Source organism: Hordeum vulgare, chromosome 4H (assembly GCF_904849725.1).
Source record: "Hordeum vulgare subsp. vulgare chromosome 4H, MorexV3_pseudomolecules_assembly, whole genome shotgun sequence".
NCBI lineage: Eukaryota > Viridiplantae > Streptophyta > Magnoliopsida > Poales > Poaceae > Hordeum > Hordeum vulgare.
In genome coordinates this window covers 551,649,143-551,669,308 of record NC_058521.1, presented here as the reverse complement: position 1 = coordinate 551,669,308, position 20,166 = coordinate 551,649,143, and the positions used below count along the sequence as shown (strand labels likewise).

Here is a 20,166-nt window from a genome sequence, read left to right as displayed (position 1 = left end):
CCATGCGAGGTTCCCCAATAGTGGCATCATGAGCTAGGTTCATGCGTAGATGTCATCTCGAGTAGAACACAAAAGTTTTTGTGGGTGGTGATGTGCGATTTTCTGCCCTCCTTAGTCTTTTCTTGATTCCGCGGTATTGTTGGATCGAAGCGGCTCGGATCGACATTACTCGTACGCTTAGTTTCATCGCTACGAGCAACCCCGTTGCTCAAAGATGACTGGCGAGTGTCGGTTTCTCCAACTTTAGTTGAATTGGATTTGACCAAGGAGGTCCTTGGAGAGAGGTTAAATAGCAATTCATACATCCCCGTTGTGGTGTTTGCGTAAGTAAGATGCGATCCTACTAGATACCCATGGCCACCACGTAAAACATGCAACAACAATTAGAGGACGTCTAACTTGTTTTTGCAGGGTATGCTTGTGATGTGATATGGACGACGATGTGATGTGATATACTGGATGTATGAGATGATCATGTTGTAATATTTAATATCGGCTTGCACGTCGATGGTACGGCAACCGGCAGGAGCCATAGGGTTGTCTTTAAACTAATCCTTGTGCTTGCAGATGCGTTTACTATATTGCTAGAACGTAGCTTTAGTTGTAATAGCATGAGTAGCACGACAACCCCGATGACGACACGTTGATGGAGATCATGGTGTGGCGCCAGTGACAAGAAGATCGTGCCGGTGCTTTCGTGATGGAGATCAAGAAGCACATGATGATGGCCATATCATGTCACTTATGAATTGCATGTGATGTTAATCCTTTCATGCACCTTATTTTTCTTAGAACGACGGTAGCATTATGAGGTGATCTCTCACTAAAATTTCAAGACGAAATTGTGTTCTCCCCGACTGTGCACCGTTGCTACAGTTCGTCGTTTCGAGACACCACGTGATGATCGGGTGTGATAGACTCAATGTTCACATACAACGGGTGCAAAACAGTTGCACACGCGGAACACTCGGGTTAGGCTTGACGAGCCTAGCATGTGCAGACATGGCCTCGGAACACATGAGACCGAAAGGTCGATCATGAATCATATAGTGGATATGATTAGCATAGGGATGCTTACCACTGAAACTATCCTCAACTCACGTGATGATCGGACTTGAGGTAGTGGAATTGGATCATGAACAACTCAAATGACTAGAGAGATGTACTTTTTGTGTGGGAGTTTAGCAAGTAATTTGATTAGTTAAACTCTAACTATCTTGAACATAGTCTAAGTCCACTTTGAAAATATTTGTGTTGTAGATCAATGGCTCACGCGACAGTCACCCTGAATTTTAATACGTTCCTAGAGAAAGCTAAGTTGAAAGATGATGGAAGAAACTTTGTAGACTGGGCTCGTAATCTTAAGTTGCTCCTGCAAGCTGGGAAGAAGGATTATGTCCTTAATGCTGCACTAGGAGATGAACCACCCGCCACGGCTGACCAAGATGCTAAGAACGCTTGGTTAGCATGCAAGGAGGACTACTCAGTAGTTCAATGTGCAGTCTTGTATGGCTTAGAGCCGGGACTTCAATGTCTCTTTGAGCATCATGGAGCAGATGAGATGTTCCAGGAGTTGAAGTTTATCTTTCAGAAGAACGCACGGATCGAGAGGTATGAGACCTCCGATAAATTCTATGCTTGCAAGATGGAGGAGAATTTGTCTGTCAGTGAACATGTGCTCAAAATGTCTGGGTACTCAAACCGTCTAGTTAAGCTGGGGATTGAACTCCCGCAAGAGGCTATCACTGACAGAATTCTTCAGTCACTGCCACCAAGCTATCAGGGCTTTGTGTTGAACTATAACATGCAAGGGATGAACAAGTCACCCGGCGAGTTATTCGCGATACTAAAAGTCGCAGAGTCAGAACTTCGTAAAGAGCATCAAGTGTTGATGGTGAATAAGACCACTAGTTTCAAGATAAACGACAAAGGAAAGAAGGGTAACTCGAAGAAGAGCGGCAAGCTTGTTGCCAATCCGACGAAGAAACCCAAAGCTGGACCTAAGCCTGAAACGGAGTGCTATTATTGCAAGGGTATGGGTCACTGGAAGCACAACTGCCCCAAGTATCTGGCTGATAAGAAGGCGGCCAAGGAAAAATCAGGTATATTCTATATACATGTTATTGATGTGTACTTAACCAGCTCTCGTAGTAGTGCCTCGGTATTCGATACTGGTTCTGTTGCTCATATTTGCAACTCGAAACAGGAACTGCGGAATAAGCGAAGGCTGGCGAAGGATGAAGTGACGATGCGCGTGGGAAATGGTTCCAAGGTTGATGCAATCGCCGTCAGCACAGTTTCACTTCAATTACCATCAGGATTAGTTATGAACTTAAATAAATGTTATTTAGTGTCTGCGTTAAGCATGAACATTATATCGGGATCTTGTTTATTGCGAGACGGTTACTCGTTTAAGTGAGAGAATAATGGTTGTCCTATTTCTATGAGTAATATCTTTTATGGTCATGCACCCAATGTGAGAGGATTGTTCATATTGAATCTTGATAGTGATAATACACATATACATAACATTGAGACCAAAAGAGTTAGAGTTAACAATGATAGCGCCATGTTTTTATGGCACTGCCGCTTAGGTCATATTGGTGTAAAGTGCATGAAGAAACTCCATACCGATGGACTTTTGGAGTCACTTGACTTTGATTCACTTGACACGTGCGAACCATGCCTCATGGGCAAGATGACTAAAAATCCGTTCTCCGGAACAATGGAGCGTGCAAGTGACTTGTTGGAAATCATACATACCGTAGTGTGTGGTCCGATGAGTGTGGAGGCACGTGGCGGATATCATTATTTTCTCACCTTCACTAATGATTTGAGTAGATATGGTTATGTCTACTTGATGAAGCACAAGCCTGAAACATTTGAAAAGTTCAAGCAATTTCAGAGTGAAGTCGAAAATCATCATAACAAGAAGATCAAGTTCCTACGGTCTGATCGTGGGGGTGAATATATGAGTTTCGAGTTTGGTGCTCACTTAAGACAATGTGGAATTGTTTCATAGTTGACACCGCCTGGAATACCACAGCGTAATGGTGTGTCCGAACGTCGTAATCGTACTTTATTAGAGATGGTCCGGTCTATGATGTCTCTTACCGATTTGCCGTTATCGTTTTGGGGTTATGCATTAGAAACAACTGCATTCACTTTAAATAGGGCACCATCGAAATCCGTTGAGACAACACCATATCAGCTGTGGTATGGCAAAAGACTAAAGTTGTCGTTTCTTAAAGTTTGGGGATGTGATGCTTATGTCAAAAAGCTTCAGCCTGAAAAGCTGGAACCCAAAGCGGAAAAGTGCGTCTTTATAGGTTACCCAAAAGAGACAGTTGGGTATACCTTCTATCTCAAATCCGAGGGCAAAGTGTTTGTTGCTAAGAATGGAGCTTTTCTCGAGAAGGAGTTTCTCTCGAGAGAATTGAGTGGGAGGAAGATAGAACTTGATGAGGTTGTCGAACCTCTCATCCCTCTGGACGGTGGCACAGGGCAAGGGGAAACCCCTATCGTTGCGACGCCGGTTGAGGAGGAAGTTAATGATGATGATCATGAAACTCCGGATCAAGTTCCTATCGGACCTCGCAGGTCGACGAGATCGCGTACTGCTCCAGAGTGGTGCGGTAATCCCGTCTTATCAATTATGTTGTTGGACAACAATGAGCCTGCGAATTATGAAGAAGCAATGGTGGGCCCGGATTCCAACAAATGGCTGGAGGCCATGAAGTCTGAGATAGGATCTATGTATGAAAACAAAGTGTGGACTTTTGAAGTACTACCTGAAGGCCGCAAGGCTATTCAGAACAAATGGAACTTTAAGAAGAAGACGGACGCTGATGGTAATGTGACCGTTTATAAAGCTCGACTTGTGGCAAAGGGTTTTTCACAAGTTCAAGGAATTGACTACGATGAGACATTCTCACCCATAGCGATGCTTAAGTCCGTCCGAATCATGTTAGCAATAGCTGCATTTTTCGATTATGAAATCTGGCAGATGGATGTCAAAACGGCGTTCCTTAACGGTTTCCTTAAGGAAGAGTTGCATATGATGCAACCCGAAGGTTTTGTCGATCCTAAAAATGCTAACAAAGTGTGCAAGCTCCAGCGATCCATTTATGTACTGGTGCAAGCATCTCGGAGTTGGAATAAACGCTTTGATGAGGTGATCAAAGCATTTGGGTTTATACAAGTGGTTGGAGAATCTTGTATTTACAAGAAAGTGAGTGGGAGCTCTGTGGCTTTTCTAATATTATATGTGGATGACATTTTTCTGATTGGAAACAACGTGGAGCTTTTGGAGAGCATAAAAGGTTACTTGAATAAAAGTTTCTCTATCAAGGACCTAGGAGAAGCTGCTTACATTCTAGGCATTAAGATCTATAGGGATAGATCGAAACGCCTGATAGGACTTTCACAAAGCACATACCTTGATAAAGTTTTGAAGAAGTTCAAAATAGATCAGTCCAAGAAAGGGTTCTTGCCAGTATTACAAGGTATAAAATTGAGTAAGACTCAGTGCCCAACAACTGAGGAAGATAGAAATACAATGAGTTCCGTCCCCTACGCTTTAGCCGTAGGTTCTATCATGTATGCAATGTTGTGCACTAGACCGGACATTAGCCTGGCCATAAGTATGACAGGCAGGTTCTAGAGTAATCCAGGAGTGGATCACTGGACGACGGTCAAGAATATCCTGAAGTACCTGAAAAGGACTAAGGAGATGTTTCTCGTATATGGAGGTGACAAAGAGCTCGCCGTAAAAGGTTACGTCGATGCAAGCTTTGACACAGATCCGGACGACTCTAAGTCGCAGACCGGATATATATTTATTCTTAATGGGGGTGCGGTAAGCTGGTGCAGTTCCAAGCAAAGCGTCGTAGCTGATTCTACATGTGAAGCAGAGTACATGGTTGCCTCAGAGGCAGCTAAGGAGGGTGTCTGGATGAAGCAGTTCATGACGGATCTTGGAGTGGTGCCGAGCGCACTGAATCCAATATACCCTGTTTTGTGATAACACGGGTGCCATTGCCTTAGCAAAGGAACCACTGTTTCACAAGAAGACCAGACACATCAAATGACGCTTCAACCTCATCGGCTACTACGTCGAGGAGGAGGACGTGAATATCTGCAAAGTGTACACGGATCTGAATGTGGAAGACTGTGACAGCCCGATGCCGACGTTCCAGAAGTTTCCCCTTCTATTCCGATTTCGTCCTGTGTTTGTTTTTATTTGTCGCATCATCATCGCATTATGCGCATCATCAGCATTGCATCGGCATCGTGTTGCTGCCAGTTTTTGAAAACCTTGCATTCGTTAGTAGTTGCCGGTTCTCGTCGTTGTCCGTTCTGAGTCCGACCGCACACGCACGCGCCCGCGGCATCGTCGAAACCTTGTTTTAAAGTGTGCGTAAAACTTTCTCCGATTGAGCTGGAACTTGGCGTGCGGTATTAATTTAGTGTAGGTAGGCCGTCCGTCAAATATCATCGCGATCGGAGCTCGTTTGTTACCCGTGTCGTTTATTATATAGCGGCACTATAGCCGGTCAATTGTCGGACGTTTCGGTATTTTAAACTCTGTCACCGGGTTGCCCGTTTTCCCCCTCTTCTATGCCTAGCCCCTCTGCACAGTGCATCGACCCTACGCGCAGCCCAGTCCGGAAACCTCCCGGAACCCGAACCCGGCGGTCATGTCCATTGGATCTGGATCAACCCTGTTTTACCGCAAACTGTCATCGGTTTGTCCATTGAACTCCTCAGCCTATTTATTCTCGATCGTCCGATCAAATCAGAGGGTCCGGATCAAGCTCGAAATTCCGCTAGCTATTTAAGCAGATGAAACCCTAGAACCTAGGACCCCTGTCCCATCCATCAAATCCTCCTGTGTCCAGCGCCGCCGCCACCCATTCTCTCGAGTTGCCCCGATCCAAAATTCTCTTGTGCCCCGACCGCATCCCTCATCTTGAGCGCCGGCCAATGGAGCTCGCTCGTGCCCCGAGCGCCTTGTGCAGCCGCCTCGATCAACAGCACCAGGTCAAGTTGATGCCCTGTGTCTTCTCTCTTATCTCCCTCTGCTCGACCTCTCTCTCTCTGTCTAATTTCTCATCTCTCCCTCTCTCTGTTTCTGCGTGACAGGAACGACATGCATGGCGGCCAGCACGAACGAAGCTCGCCGGGAGCGCGCCGTTGACCGGCCTCCCAGCACATCCCCGCCGCACGCGCCAAGCCCGCTGCAGCTGGATCCCGTTGCCCTCTCCTTGCTATGCTTCTCTCCTCCCTCTGTTTTTTCCCTCTCTCCTCTTTCTCTCACCTCCCTCTGCTTGCCATGACAGGGACCAGCAACCCAACCCAGCGCCTCGAATCAGAGCTCCCTCCCTTGGGGAATGGGTTCCCTGCCTCCAGATGTGGTGGATCCCCCTCTTCCCGGCCGCGCCACCCGACGGCATCGCCTCCGCCTTCGAGTTCGTCACCGGTGAGGAGCACAGGTCCATGGCGAAAGCCTTTTTATTCGGCTCAGATCCGTTCTGGTACTTTCATAATACCTAGCCATTCCACTGTGATGACACTCAGATAGCCTGTTAGCTGAACTGGTTACCGCGGCGTGCTCCAAACCGAGAGGGCCTGGGATCGAATCCCATTCCAGCCTCATTTTATTTCTGTCTTTGTTTTCAGTTTCGTCAGTTAGCGTCTGGTAAATTTAAGTAAATCTGGCACATCAAGATCAGCCCATGTTCTTGTTGTTAGCGTAGTTTGATCCTGCGTAGTTCTTCCTTTGTTGTTTCTGGTGTTTTTCTGGACGCATATATAGCAGTGTTATATATGGTTTTGGGGTAGGAGAACCCAAGGATTCAAATGGGGACACTAGTTTCCCGTTCTGAACAGTTCCGTAGAAGTGTCACTTTGTGATGAGGTGACACTTGATTATCTTTGTAGGTTCGAGTAAGAGCATAGTTAGGGATTGAGCATCCATGCATCATTTTAGTTAGTGCTTCTTGTTGTGCATGTCTCTTGAAACGTAGCTCCGTTCTATGTTCCATGTGTTAACCGACTAAGATGACATGTAGAATCACCGCTTCACCCCTTGCCACGTTAACAACATTTAATATTGTCGTGTAACTAATCGGGATAGAACTAAATGATTAACGTGGAGTTTCGTCAATATGCAACTCGTTGCATATTGAACTTCACTTAATGTGTAGTGTTTGATTGTGTGATTTGTCATGCCGTGACTTGCATGTATTTCAGTTGTTCATGCATCATTTGTGTTGTGCATCGTGTGGTGAATTCGTGTGTTGATTCGTGTTTCCGGTTTGCTTCGTCTCGATAGAGTTCCGCAAGCGTGTCGGATGTGAGGACCCGTTCGACTACGTCGGTTCGTCTGCTTCACGGAGGCATTCTTCGTCCAAGCGGGATCTCAGGCAAGATGATCATTTCCCCAAATACCATTACTATCATTGCCATGCTAGATTATCGCTTCTATCGATTATGTCTCGTTGCCTACCACATGTTAAATAACAGCCTCTCAACAATGCCATGAAACCTTCAACCTGTTCGACCTAGCAAACCATTGATTGGCTATGTTACTGCTTGCTTAACCCTGTTGTTAGCGTTGCTAGTTGCAGGTGCATTGCTTCCATGTGAAAGCATGGGTTCCTTGGTATATCACCATATTAATGCTATTTAATTTAATGCACCTATATACTTGGTAAAAGGTGGAAGGCTCGGCCTTTCTAGCCTGGTGTTTTGTTCCACCTTTGCCCCCTTAGTTTCGGTTACCGGTGTTATGTTCCATAATTGAGCGCTCCTAACACGATCGGGGTTGTTATGGGGACCCCCTTGATAATTCGTTTTAGATTAAAGCTGGTCTGGCAAGGCCCAACTTTGGTACTACATTTTCCTAAACACCTAATAAAATTGCATAGGGATTTTCCGGACCCCGAGGATAATTTAATCAACCCCCGGGCCAGTGCTCCTCATGAGTGTTGGTCCCACCTGAGCGATGTCCGGCGCCCCTCTGGTCACCCGGAGGTTTAGCGATCCCGACGTCTAGCTCATCCGTCGTGTCCTGAGAACGAGGTACGCGACTCCTATCGGGATCGTCGACACGTCCGGTGGCCTTGCTGGATTAGTTTTACCTTTGACGAGATATCTTGTGCATCGGGATTCCGGTGATGCTTTGGGTAATCTCATAGTTGAGGTTTTCCACTAGGGAATCCGACGAGATTGCGAGCTTCGTGATTGAGGATTTCTATGCGGCTTGTGGTAAGTAGTGATGGACTAGTTGGAGCACCCCTGCAGGGTTAAATCTTTTTGGAAAGCCGTGCCCGCGGTTATGTGGCAACGTGGAAGCTTTGTTTAACACTGGTTCTAGATAACTTGAAGTTAACTTAATTAAAACTTGTCAACTGTGTGCGTAACCGTGACTGTCTCTTTCGTGAGTTCCTTCTCCGATCGAGGACACGTGGGGTTATGTCTGACGTAGGTAGGTGTTCAGGATCATTCTTTTGATCATCAGTAGTCACGTCCGTTATGCGTAGACCTTCTCCCTCTTATTTCTTGTACTCGTAAGTTTAGCCACCAAATATATGCTTAGCCGCTGCTGCAACCTCACCACTTAATCTCGCCTCACCTATTAAGCTTTGCTAGTCTTGATACCTTTGGAAATGAGATTGCTGAGTCCCCTGTGCCTCACAGATTACTACAACACCAGTTGCAGGTACAGGTAAAGATTACTTGACGCGAGCGCGTTGATTGTTCATTTGGAGTTGCTTCTTCTTCTTCTTCTTCTTCATCGATCTAGGATGGGTTCCAGGCCGGCAGCCTGGGATAGCAAGGATGGACGTCGTTTCATTTTCTCGTTTGTTTTCGTCCGTAGTCGGACCCTGCTCTTACTCTTGATGATTATGTAATGTACTGATGTGACTCTGATGTAGCTTGTGGTGAGTGTAAGCCAACTCTTTATATATCTCTTCTTTTCAGTACATGTACTTGTGACGATATCCATTCTTGTGAAACGACGAGATGCGCTTCTATCCCTGACGAGGCCCTCGTGCCAAATTGAGGATAGGGTCGCATCTTGGGCGTGACAAAGACCCGCTGACTAAACCTCTTCCACGGGCAAAGCATGATCAACACCAGAACTGTATGGGTGTTAGATTTATTACAATGTAATTCGCATGACGATGTGAGGACTAGATTATTGACTCTAGTGCAAGTGGGAGACTCTTGGAATTATGCCCTAGAGGCAATGATAAATAAGTTTTTATTATAAATCCTCTATCAAGATAATCGTTTATTATCCATGCTATAATTGTGTTGAATGAAGACTTAGATACATGTGTGGATACATAGACAAAACACTGTCCCTAGCAAGCCTCTAGTTGGCTAACCAGTTGATCAAGGATAGTCAAGGTATTCTGACTATGTACAAGGTGTTGTTGCTTGATAACTAGATCACATCATTGAGTGAATCATGTGATGGACTAGACCCAAACTAATGAACGTAGCATGTTGACCGTGTCATTTTATTGCTACTGTTTTCTGCGTGTCAAGTATTTATTCCTGTGACAATGAGATCATATAACTCACTGGCACCGGAGGAATGCCTTGTGTGTATCAAACGTCACAACATAACTGGGTGACTATAAAGATGCTCTACAGGTATCTCCGAAGATGTCTGTTGAGTTAGTATGGATCAAGACTGGGATTTGTAACTCCGTGTGACGGAGAGGTATCTTGGGGCCCACTCGGTAATACAACATCACACACAAGCCTTGCAAGCAATGTGACTTAGTGTAAGTCACGGGATCTTGTATTACGGAATGAGTAAAGAGACTTGCTGGTAAACGAGATTGAAATAGGTATGCGGATACTGACGATCGAATCTCGGGCAAGTAACATACCGAAGGACAAAGGAAATGACATACGGGATTATATGAATCCTTGGCACTGAGGTTCAATCGATAAGATCTTCGTAGAATATGTAGGATCCAATATGGGCATCCAGGTCCCGCTATTGGACATTGACCGAGGAGTCCCTCGGGTCATGTCTGCATAGTTCTCGAACCCGCAGGGTCTGCACACTTAAGGTTCGGCGATGTTTTATGCGTATTTAAGTTATATGGTTGGTTACCGAATGTTGTTCGGAGTCCCGGATGAGATCACGGACGTCACGAGGGTTTCTGGAATGGTCCAGAGACGAAGATTGATATATAGGATGACATCATTTGATTACGGGAAAGTTTTCCGGCATTACCGGGAATGTACTGGGAGTGACGAATGGGTTTCGAATTTTCACCAGGGGTCCCAGCCCACCCGTGGGAAGCCCATAGGCCTTAGGGGTGCCGCAGCAGCCCTTAGTGGGTTGGTGGGACAGCCCAAGAGGCCCTATGCACAGGAATCAAAGAAAAAAGAAAAAAAGGGGAAGTGGGAAGGTGGAGAAGGACTCCACCTTCCAATCCTACTTGGACTAGGATTGGAGGAGGATGACTCCTCCCCTTGCTTCAGCCGACCCGTTGGGGATCTCTTGAGCCTCACGGCAAGGCCCTCCCCCTCCCTCCTATATATAATGAGGTATTAGGGCTGATTTGAGACAACTTTGCCACGGCAGCCCGACCACATACCTCCACGGTTTTTCCTCTTGATCGTATTTCTGCGGAGCTCGGGCGGAGCCCTGCTGAGATAGATCACCACCAACCTCCGGAGCGTCGTCACACTGCCGAAGAACTCATCTACCTCTCCGTCTCTCTTGCTGGATCTAGAAGTCCGAGATCATCGTCGAGTTGTACGTGTGCTCAACGCGGAGGTGTCGTCCGTTCGACACTAGATAGGAGCGGATCGTGGGACGGATCGCGGGACGGTTCGTGGGACGATTCACAGGGCGGATCGAGGGACGTGAGGACGTTCCACTACATCAACCGCGTTTCTTAACGCTTCATGCTGTGCGATCTACAAGGGTACGTAGATCGGAAATCCCCTCTTGTAGATGGACATCACCATGATAGGTATTGCGTGTGCGTAGGAATTTTTTTGTTTCCCATGCAACGTTCCCCAAAAAGAGCAGGATGACTCAATAGGAACATAAATAGATAGTCCCTTCGTAGAGGGAAGAATTGATTTGCAGAGGTGCCAGAGCTCAAGCTTTGAAAACAGAGATAATAATTTTGGGTGGCATGCTTTCATTGTCAACGCAATGACTAAGAGTTCTCAACATCTTCCACGTTACACATGCTATAGGCGGTTCCCAAACAGAAAAGTAAAGTTTTGACTCCCCCACCACCAATCAATCACACTCCACGGCTAGCCGAATCGTGGGTACCGTGCATACCAACATCAATCATGGGGGAGTTTTGTTTGCAATTATCTTTTCGATTTGAGCATGGAACTGGGAATTCCAATTACTGGCCCCTTTCTCGTGAATGATAGTGAATAAACACATATCAAGGATAACACGCCTAGCATGGAAGATACCAATAGCCCCCTGTCACCACATGAGCGGTTTGAGCATGCAAAACATATTATTTCTTGAAGGTTTAGAGAGTGGCACATGCAAATTTACTTGGAACGACAGGTAGATACCGCACATAGGTAGGTATGATGGACTCATATGGCACAACTTTGGGTTTATAGGAGTGGATGCACAAGCAGTATTCCCGCTTAGTACAAGTCATGGCTAGCAAAAGACTGGGAAGCGACCAACTAGAGAGCGACAACAGTCATCAAAATGCATTGAGATTAACTAACACTGAGTGCAAGCATGAGTAGGACATAAATCACCATGAACATGAATATCATAGAGGCTATGTTGATTTTGTTTCAACTACATGCGTGAACATGCGCCAACTCAAGCCACTTGAATCATTCAAAGGAGGATACCATCCTATCATACTACATCATAGTCATCTCAACATTCATGTTGGCAAACAAGACAAACCATTATAAGCTCCTAGCTAAGTAAGCATGGCATAAGCAACTATGATCTCTAAGTTGTCATTGCAAACATGTTTCTCTCATGACAAAGCTGAATCAGGCATGATGAGCTAGTCATATTTACAAAAACAAAATAGATCGAGTTCATACCAGCTTTTCTAGGCTCAGTCACTTCATCATATATCGTCATTATTGCCTTTCACTTGCACGACCGAATGATGTGAACAATAATGAGCGTTCTCGTGCATTGGACTAAAGATGGAATCTGCAGGCAAACACAAAGGAGAAGAAAAAGTAATATGGCTCTTTGAAAGCTAAACAGGTATGTATGCAAGAGCCACTAAACATTGTAACCAATATCTTCTACGTTGACCCAAAGAAAAAGAAAACTATCTACACGGGATAGCACCCAACAAGCAAAAGAAGAAAAAGAAAATACTTTTGGGTTTTCTCAAATTAGACAGACACACGAAAAGAAAACGAGAAAAAGAAAATAAACTAGCATGGATGATACAGTGGCAAAGTGTGAACACCGGCTAACAAAGTGAAAGCATAAGCAAGAATATAAAGTCACTGAGAACACGTACTCCCCCAAGCTTAGGCTTTTGGCCTAAGTTGGTCTACTCCCAAGGAGGGAAATAACCAGCTCCGGGGTACTCCGGAGTGGACTGAGGATGCCACTGCTGTGTGAGCTCCTCTGGCTCCCACTGATAAACCGGCGTCTGGTACTCGACTGGTGGCTCGGGCACGGGCACCTATGGTTGGGCTAAGCCCCAATATGTGTAGATGTCCGAGGGCATAATAGTGTACCTACCTGCATGAAGATTGAACAAAGAAGGAGCAGGCAAAGTAATAGTCTCACGAGTACCCTGACTAAATACCAGGTTATAAATCATCCTTCTACTTATATCTCTATCAAGAAAGTCATGGTGAACCATGCTGTCATAATCTAGATATCTCTCGGGAAGAAGAACCTCTTATTCCTCGTCTAGTCTAATAGGTATCTCAAATTTTCTAGCAAGATTGGTAGCATAGATACCTCCACAGACAACACCTTTAGAACGGTTCATGTTCAACCGTTGAGCTACTATAGCGCCCAAGCTATAAGTTTTATCGTTATAAAGGGCTTCGCGCAAGGCGCAAGATCTAGGGAACTAAGGGACCTAGCTTTCCCATGGCCAATCAAACATTTTCCCACAAATAATGAGAAGTACCGAAGCACGGGAAAATAAATGCTAGCAGCTCTAGCACAAGACACTCCTCTCTCCTCTCCTACAGCAATTGTACCGATGAAAGCTTCCAAGTCCCATGGACGAGGTTCATGAATATCCCCAACGCAAGGCAATTTGCAAACATTGCAAAAATCCTAGAGTGACATGCGCTGGGGGATATCATAAAGTTTAAACTCAACCATAGGAGGATTCTTCCTCGGATAGAAGTTAAAGCTTTGTACGAAAATATTAGTGAGGAGGAGGTATTGCGAACACTTATCTTCAACGAAGGCGGTAAGGCCTGCATTTTCCACTAAGTGATAAAAGTCCTCATAAATTTTAGTGGCGCGTAAGAACACGTCGCTTGGCCATTCGCACGCTCGAACTTCTGCGACTCGAGGGACCAAATACTTGGGCTTCTCACTCCCATCATCCTTGGGGTCACGGCTTGACGAGCCTCTTAAGAACCTCCTCATCTTTTCCCTTTTCTATCTCTGAAAATTTTCTGAAATTTTTAGTGATTCTAAGGAAAAGTGAACAAGGCACAACAAAACTCGTAGCAACTACTCCCACAAGTGCCTAGAGGCCATATTACGCATCAAAACTACTTGGGACCAGCTAGAATTAGCATGCAAAGCTCAAGAACATGGTCACCAAGGCAACAAAAATACGCGGAGTATAAGGCACTAGAGGAAAAATTAATTGGACCAATGGAGGAGTCACTTACCAAGGAGTAATTTCCCCAAAACAGTTCGGAGAATGGTGATTTGAGCAAAGAGATCGAAAATCCCAGCAAGTGGAGCAAGAACACGGGTTTAAGCTGCGAAACATTTTTTCTGGAGGTAGGAGAACCATATGAGAGCAACAATGAGTGGAGGGGATGCCTATGGGCCCCACAAGCCTGGGTGGCGCGGCCAAGAGGTGCCCGCGCCGCTAGGGCTTGTGGCCCACAGGTGTGGCCCCCAGACAAACTCTTTGTCTCAGAATTTTTCAAAAATTCCAGAAAAAATCATACTTGATTTTCACGACGTTCAGAGAACTTTTATTTTCTGGGTACTTTTCTACCGGACGCTAAAACAGAAACAGGGAAAACTAAACTAAATCTATAATTTTTCTTCTAAACAACCTAAGGTGAAAGCTTGGAACAGAGGTTTGTGACTCCTCGATTCATCTATCTCATGGTCATCGAAAGAAATCCGTCAATGGGGTTGATCAAACCCCCTCGACAAAACTTCTCGAATCACAAAAGAAGACGAAGAATTTTCAAATAGTCACTAGGTCACCTCAATGGGGATGTGTATCTCCCCAACAAGCAAATCATACCTCATCTTGACACAAGGAATAGGGCATTCAAAGCTCCCAATAAGAATCGATGAAGTTTTTTCGATAGCATTGATGCAATGTACTCGATATTGTTTCTTCGGAAAGTGCATCGTATGTTCATTACCGTTGACACGGAAAGTGACATTGCCTTTGTTGCAATCTATAACAGCCCCTGCGGTGTTTAAAAAGGGTCTTCCGAGGATCACAACCATGGCATCGTCCTCAGGAATATCCAAGATAACATAGTATGTTAAGATAGTGACATTAGCAACCACAATAAGCACATCCTCGCAAATGCCGATTGGGAAAGCAGTTGATTTGTCGGCCATTTGCCGAGAGATTTCAGTTGGTGTCAACTTATCCAGTTCAAGTCTATGATAAAGAGAGAGAGGCATAACACTAACACCGGCTCCAAGGTCGCATAAAGTAGTTCTAACGTAGTTGCCTTTAATGGAGCAAGGTATAGTGGGCACACCGGGATCACCTAGTTTCTTAGGAGTTCCACCCTTGAAAGTGTAATTGGCAAGCATGGCGGAGATCTCAAGATCAGGTATCCTCCTCTTATTAGTCACAATATCTTTCATGTACTTAGCATACGGAGACATCTTGAGCATATCCGTCAAACGCAGTTGTAGAAAGACAGGTCTGATCATTTCAACGAAGCGCTCAAAATCCTCATCATCCTTTTTCTTGGATGGTTTGGGAGGAAAGGGCATAGGTTTCTGAACCCATGGTTCCCTTTCTTTACCGTGCTTCCTAGCAGCGAAGTCATTCTTATCGTATCTTCTATTCTTAGGCTGTGGGTTATCAAGATCAGGTTCAATCTCCACATCCTTTTCATTGCTAGGTTGAGCATCATCATGAACATCACTATTGATATTATCATTAGGCTCATGTTCATCACCAGATTGTGTTTCAGCATCAGAGGCAGAGGCATCGTTTGGACTCTCAGGTGTAGCAGCAACAGGGTTGCTAGCGTGCAGGTTTCTATCATCTTTCTTCTTCTTTCTAGGATGACTAGGTGTATCAGTGCTAACTCCTTGAGAATCTTGTTCAATTCTCTTCGAATGACCCTCAGGATACAGAGGTTCCTGGGTCATTCTACCACCTCTAGTGATGACTCTGATGGAATTGTCATTCAACTCATTGAGCAAGTCATTCTGAGCTTTAAGTACTTGTTCTACCTGAGTAGTAACCATAGAAGCATGTTTACTCAGAAGCTTAAGATCGTTGATGTTTCTACCCACACAAGCACTTAAATGACTAAGCATACGAGCATTCTTTTCCAATTGTCTGCTAACATAATCATTGAAACTCTGTTGTTTGGCAACGAAGTTATCTAATTCATCCATGCATAAGCTAGCAAGTTTAGCAAAAGGAATATCACACTCATCAAACCTACGCAGAGAATTTACTTGTACTACCTGTATCGGGTTATCGAGACCATGGATCTCTTTGATAGGTGGTAGGTTTTTGACATCTTCAGATTTAATGCCTTTCTCTCGCATAGATTTCTTGGCTTCTTGCATATCTTCAGGACTGAGGAATATAATACCTCTTTTCTTCGGAGTTGGCTTAGGAGGTGGTTCGGGAATAGTCCAAGCATTCTCATTGCACAAGATGTTATTCAGTAGAATCTCAGCTTGTTCTACAGTTCTTTCCCTAAAAACACTACCGGCACAACTATCTAGGTGGTCTTTGGAAGCATCGGTAAGTCCATCATAGAAGATATCAAGTATTTCGTTCTTCTCAAGAGGGTGATCAGGCAAAGCATTCAGTAGCCGGATAAGCCTCCCTCAAGCTTGTGGGAGACTCTCTTCTTCAGCTTGAGCAAAGTTGTATATTTCCTGCAAGGCAGCTTGCTTCTTATGGGCAGGGAAATATTTTTCAGAGAAGTAATAGACCATATCCTGGGGGCTACGCACACAACCAGGAGCAAGAGAAGTGAACCAAGTCTTAGCATCATCCTTTAGCGAGAAAGGAAACAACTTGAGCATGTAGTAGTGGCGGATCTTTTCCTCACTAGTGAATAGGGTGGCTATATCATGCAGTTTGGTAAGATGGTCTACAACCGTTTCAGACTCATAACGGTGAAAAGGATCAGATTCGACTAGAGTGATTAACTCAGGGTCGACAGAGAATTCATAATCCTTATCGGTCACAAAGATAAGCAAAGTGGCAAACTTCAGGTCGTATTTCATCCTAGCGTTCAGAGATTTTTCTTTCCACTTGCGCAGAAGTTTCTCAACATCATAGCTATCCATACACGCAAGAAAATCGTCAGCTATCTCTCCCTCCATAACATAGCGCGTATCAGCCATAACAGGCAATTCAGGCATAGTAGCAGGTTCTACTTCAATAGTATCAGCAGTTTCAGAAGTATCATCATGTCTAGCAGCAACTCTAGCAATTTGTGCATCAAGGGCACCTAGTGGCAAAGCAGTATCAGGCATAGTATCAACCATAGCATCATCAGACAGAGTATCAAGCATATCATCATCAGGCATAGTATCAAGCATAGCATCATAAGCATCATGGGCAGCAGAAGTAGCATCATCAACCACACGCGAAATATCAAGATTTCTAGCAGGAGGCGAAGTCGCAAACTTACTCAAAACTAAAGGTGAATCAAGTGCAGAGCTAGATGGCAATTCCTTACCTCTCCTCGTAGTGGAAGGCAAGTGTTTAGTTCTTGGATCTTTCGGATTCCTCATAGTGATCAGCAGACAAAAATCCCAAGTGACTCATAGAATATAGCGATGCTTCCCCGGCAAAGGCGCCAGAAAAAGGTCTTGATAACCCACAAGTATAGGGGATCGCAATAGTTTTCGAGGGTAGAGTATTCAACCCAAATTTTTTGGTTCACCAAAGGGGAAGCGAAAGAATACTCTCAAGTATTAGCAGCTGAGTTTGTCAGATTCAACCGCACCTGAAAGATTAGTGTCTGCAAGCAAAGTATCAGTAGCAAAGTAGTATGATAGCAACGGTGCCAGAAACGATCTGTTGACGACAGACTATTCCTAACTGTTGTATCAATGGCACTAGTAGGTTGCACGTGGGCGAGTAACTATTCTTCCCCGACAACAGTGTCAGAAAAGATCTTGCAACAAGTAACAGCGAAGTAGCAAGGAACAGCAGTAGCAGATGCAGCAGAGTAACAACAGTAGCAACAGTAGTAGCAAAGTGGCCCAATCCCTTTTGTAGCAAGGGACAAGCCTAGACAAAGTAACGTAGCAAGGACCAGTAGTAAAAGACTCATAGACAGTGGATCGGTGATGGATGAGTATGACAGATGTGATCATCATGTAACAGCTATAACACGGAGAGATATGTAACTAGCTCCCGTTTGTCAATCTAATGTAGTCATACGTGCTTAGGGAAAATAACTTGCATGACATCTATTGTCCATCCCTCCTGTGGCAGCGGGGTCCTAATAGAAACTACGGGATATTAAGGTTCTCCTTTTAATAAAGAACTGGACCAACGCATTAACACGCGGTGAATACATGAACTCCTAATACTATGGTCATCTTCGGGAGTGGTTCCAGCTATTGTCACTCCGGGGTTGCTGGGTCATAACACATAGTAGGTGACTACAACTTGCAAGATAGGATCTAAAACACACATATATTGGCGACAACATAATAGGTTCAGATCTGAAATCATGGCACTCGGGCCGTAGTGACAAGCATTAAGCATAGCCAAGTAGTAGCAACATCAATCTAGAACATAGTGGATACTAAGGATCAATCCCCGTCAAAAACTAACTCGATTACATGATATATCTCATCCAACTCATCACCGTCCAGCAAGCCTACGATGAGATTACTCATGAACGGTGAAGATCATCATGGAATTAGCGATGGAGGAAGGTTGATGATGACGATGGTGATGATTTCCCCTCTTCGGAGCCCGAAACGGACTCCAGATCTGCCCTCCAGATGAAGAACAGTAGGTGGCGGCGCCTCCGTATCATAAAACGCGATGAAACCTTCTCTCTGATTTTTTTCCGGGCGAGACGGAAGATACAGAGCTGAGTTTGGGGGTAGTGGTGCCACGTGGGCCCCACAAGCCCTCACGGCGCGGCCTAGGGGGGTGGCCACGGCCCAGGGGCTTGTGGCCCACTGGCATGCCCCCTCCTGTGGATCTTTGCGCAGGTATTTTTCTTTTATTCCAGAAAAATTCTCCGTAAATTTTCAGGACATTCCGAGAACTTTTATTTCTGCACAAAAACAACACCATGGCAATTCTGCTGAAAACAACGTTAGTCCGGGTTAGTTCCATTCAAATCATGCAAATTAGAGTCTAAAACAAGGGCAAAAGAGTTCGGAAAATTAGATACGACGGAGACGTATCGCAGATATGTTCTAACGTCCCCTTTCTCTCCATTTGGTTTAAAAGAGGGGCACACCTACACAGGTTACTTTTACTTTTATGTCTGGGTGGAGAAATCTTGCTTGTTTGATTTTCATTGCGGTTGTCTGATTCAGTCCAATTATTGTTGTCATATTTAGATTGTGAAGGAGAATCAGAAGCTTCATGAAGGCCCTCTTGAGATCGAAGATGATTTCGTAACTCTTGCTGACAAGTGCATTTTCCCTGGAGATGTTCTGTGGGTTAAAGATTCTGAATTATTTGAGGATCATGATATAGCAGGTGAAGTAAAAAATATGATGACTTAAACATTTCTGAAAACATGACATTGTTAACTTTGCTATCCTATAATATTTCAGATGAAATTGAGCCAATGGCTGGAAACGCTGAGGATGCTTTCGTGGTACGCTATTGACGTCAAGTGTATGAGCTCAGCTTTGTCAGGACATAGTATTGAGTGAATGAGTTTTCATGTGATCCACATTGATGCATGCATGTATTGGCATCGCTGCTGGTTACGCTTGCTTAGAGGTGATCAACTCCAACTTCAGTTCATATATATTTTGTTTTTTGTCACAAGACATCGTCACAGACTAAAAAACGTGGATAGGCTCGACCGAAGCTCAAACGAGCCTAAGTTGACCTACTTTCTTACTGCTAGGCTTGAGCAAAACTCAAATCAGCTTAGAGCTTAGCATAAGAAAATACAGTGTTGTTTCATATGGAAATTTAGTAAAGGTGGACTTGGTGTGTAGGCCATTGAAAAAAATGATGAGCCATATATGAAAATATGGAGTGTCTTGTGCTCAACTCCCAAAATAAGCGATCACTCTCGTTATGCTCGCATGCTCACTTGCCTAGGACTCACCAAGCTAAGCTTGAATATCTCGGTGTGTTGATTGCTACCCTCTATTTTGCTCGCAGTATGTGTATGTATAGTTAGGTCTGAAGGCTATTAATTACTACTACTATATTCATATATTTTGTGCTATTCTGAAAACATAACTTCCGTTTATCCTCCGTGCGTCATTTGATTTCTTTATCTACTAGCGAATCCTCTATTAACTTGGTTCTAGACGAAATTCCCATGCTTGCATTGATTTTCTTACACTTTCTATAGTTCATTTCAAGGCCCGGTTCCTTGCTAATATGTTGACGTTTTGTTATCTTGCCGATGAAGAAAAAATACCTGGCTAAATGTTGATGTTTGGTTGTAACATGAAGAAAAGTACCAAGGCCACTAACATACGCTCTCTCTTGTATCCAGGAATCGGATCTTTGGTCTTACCCAGTTATGATTTGTGCTAGATGAGGTTGGAAT

At 44.5% G+C, this 20,166-nt stretch overlaps 1 pseudogene; it reads left to right on the top strand.

Moving 5' to 3' along the window:
* Nucleotides 1-6,411: 6,411 nt before the first annotated feature.
* Nucleotides 6,412-19,371, top strand: LOC123450742 (annotated as a pseudogene).
* Nucleotides 19,372-20,166: the final 795 nt, after the last annotated feature.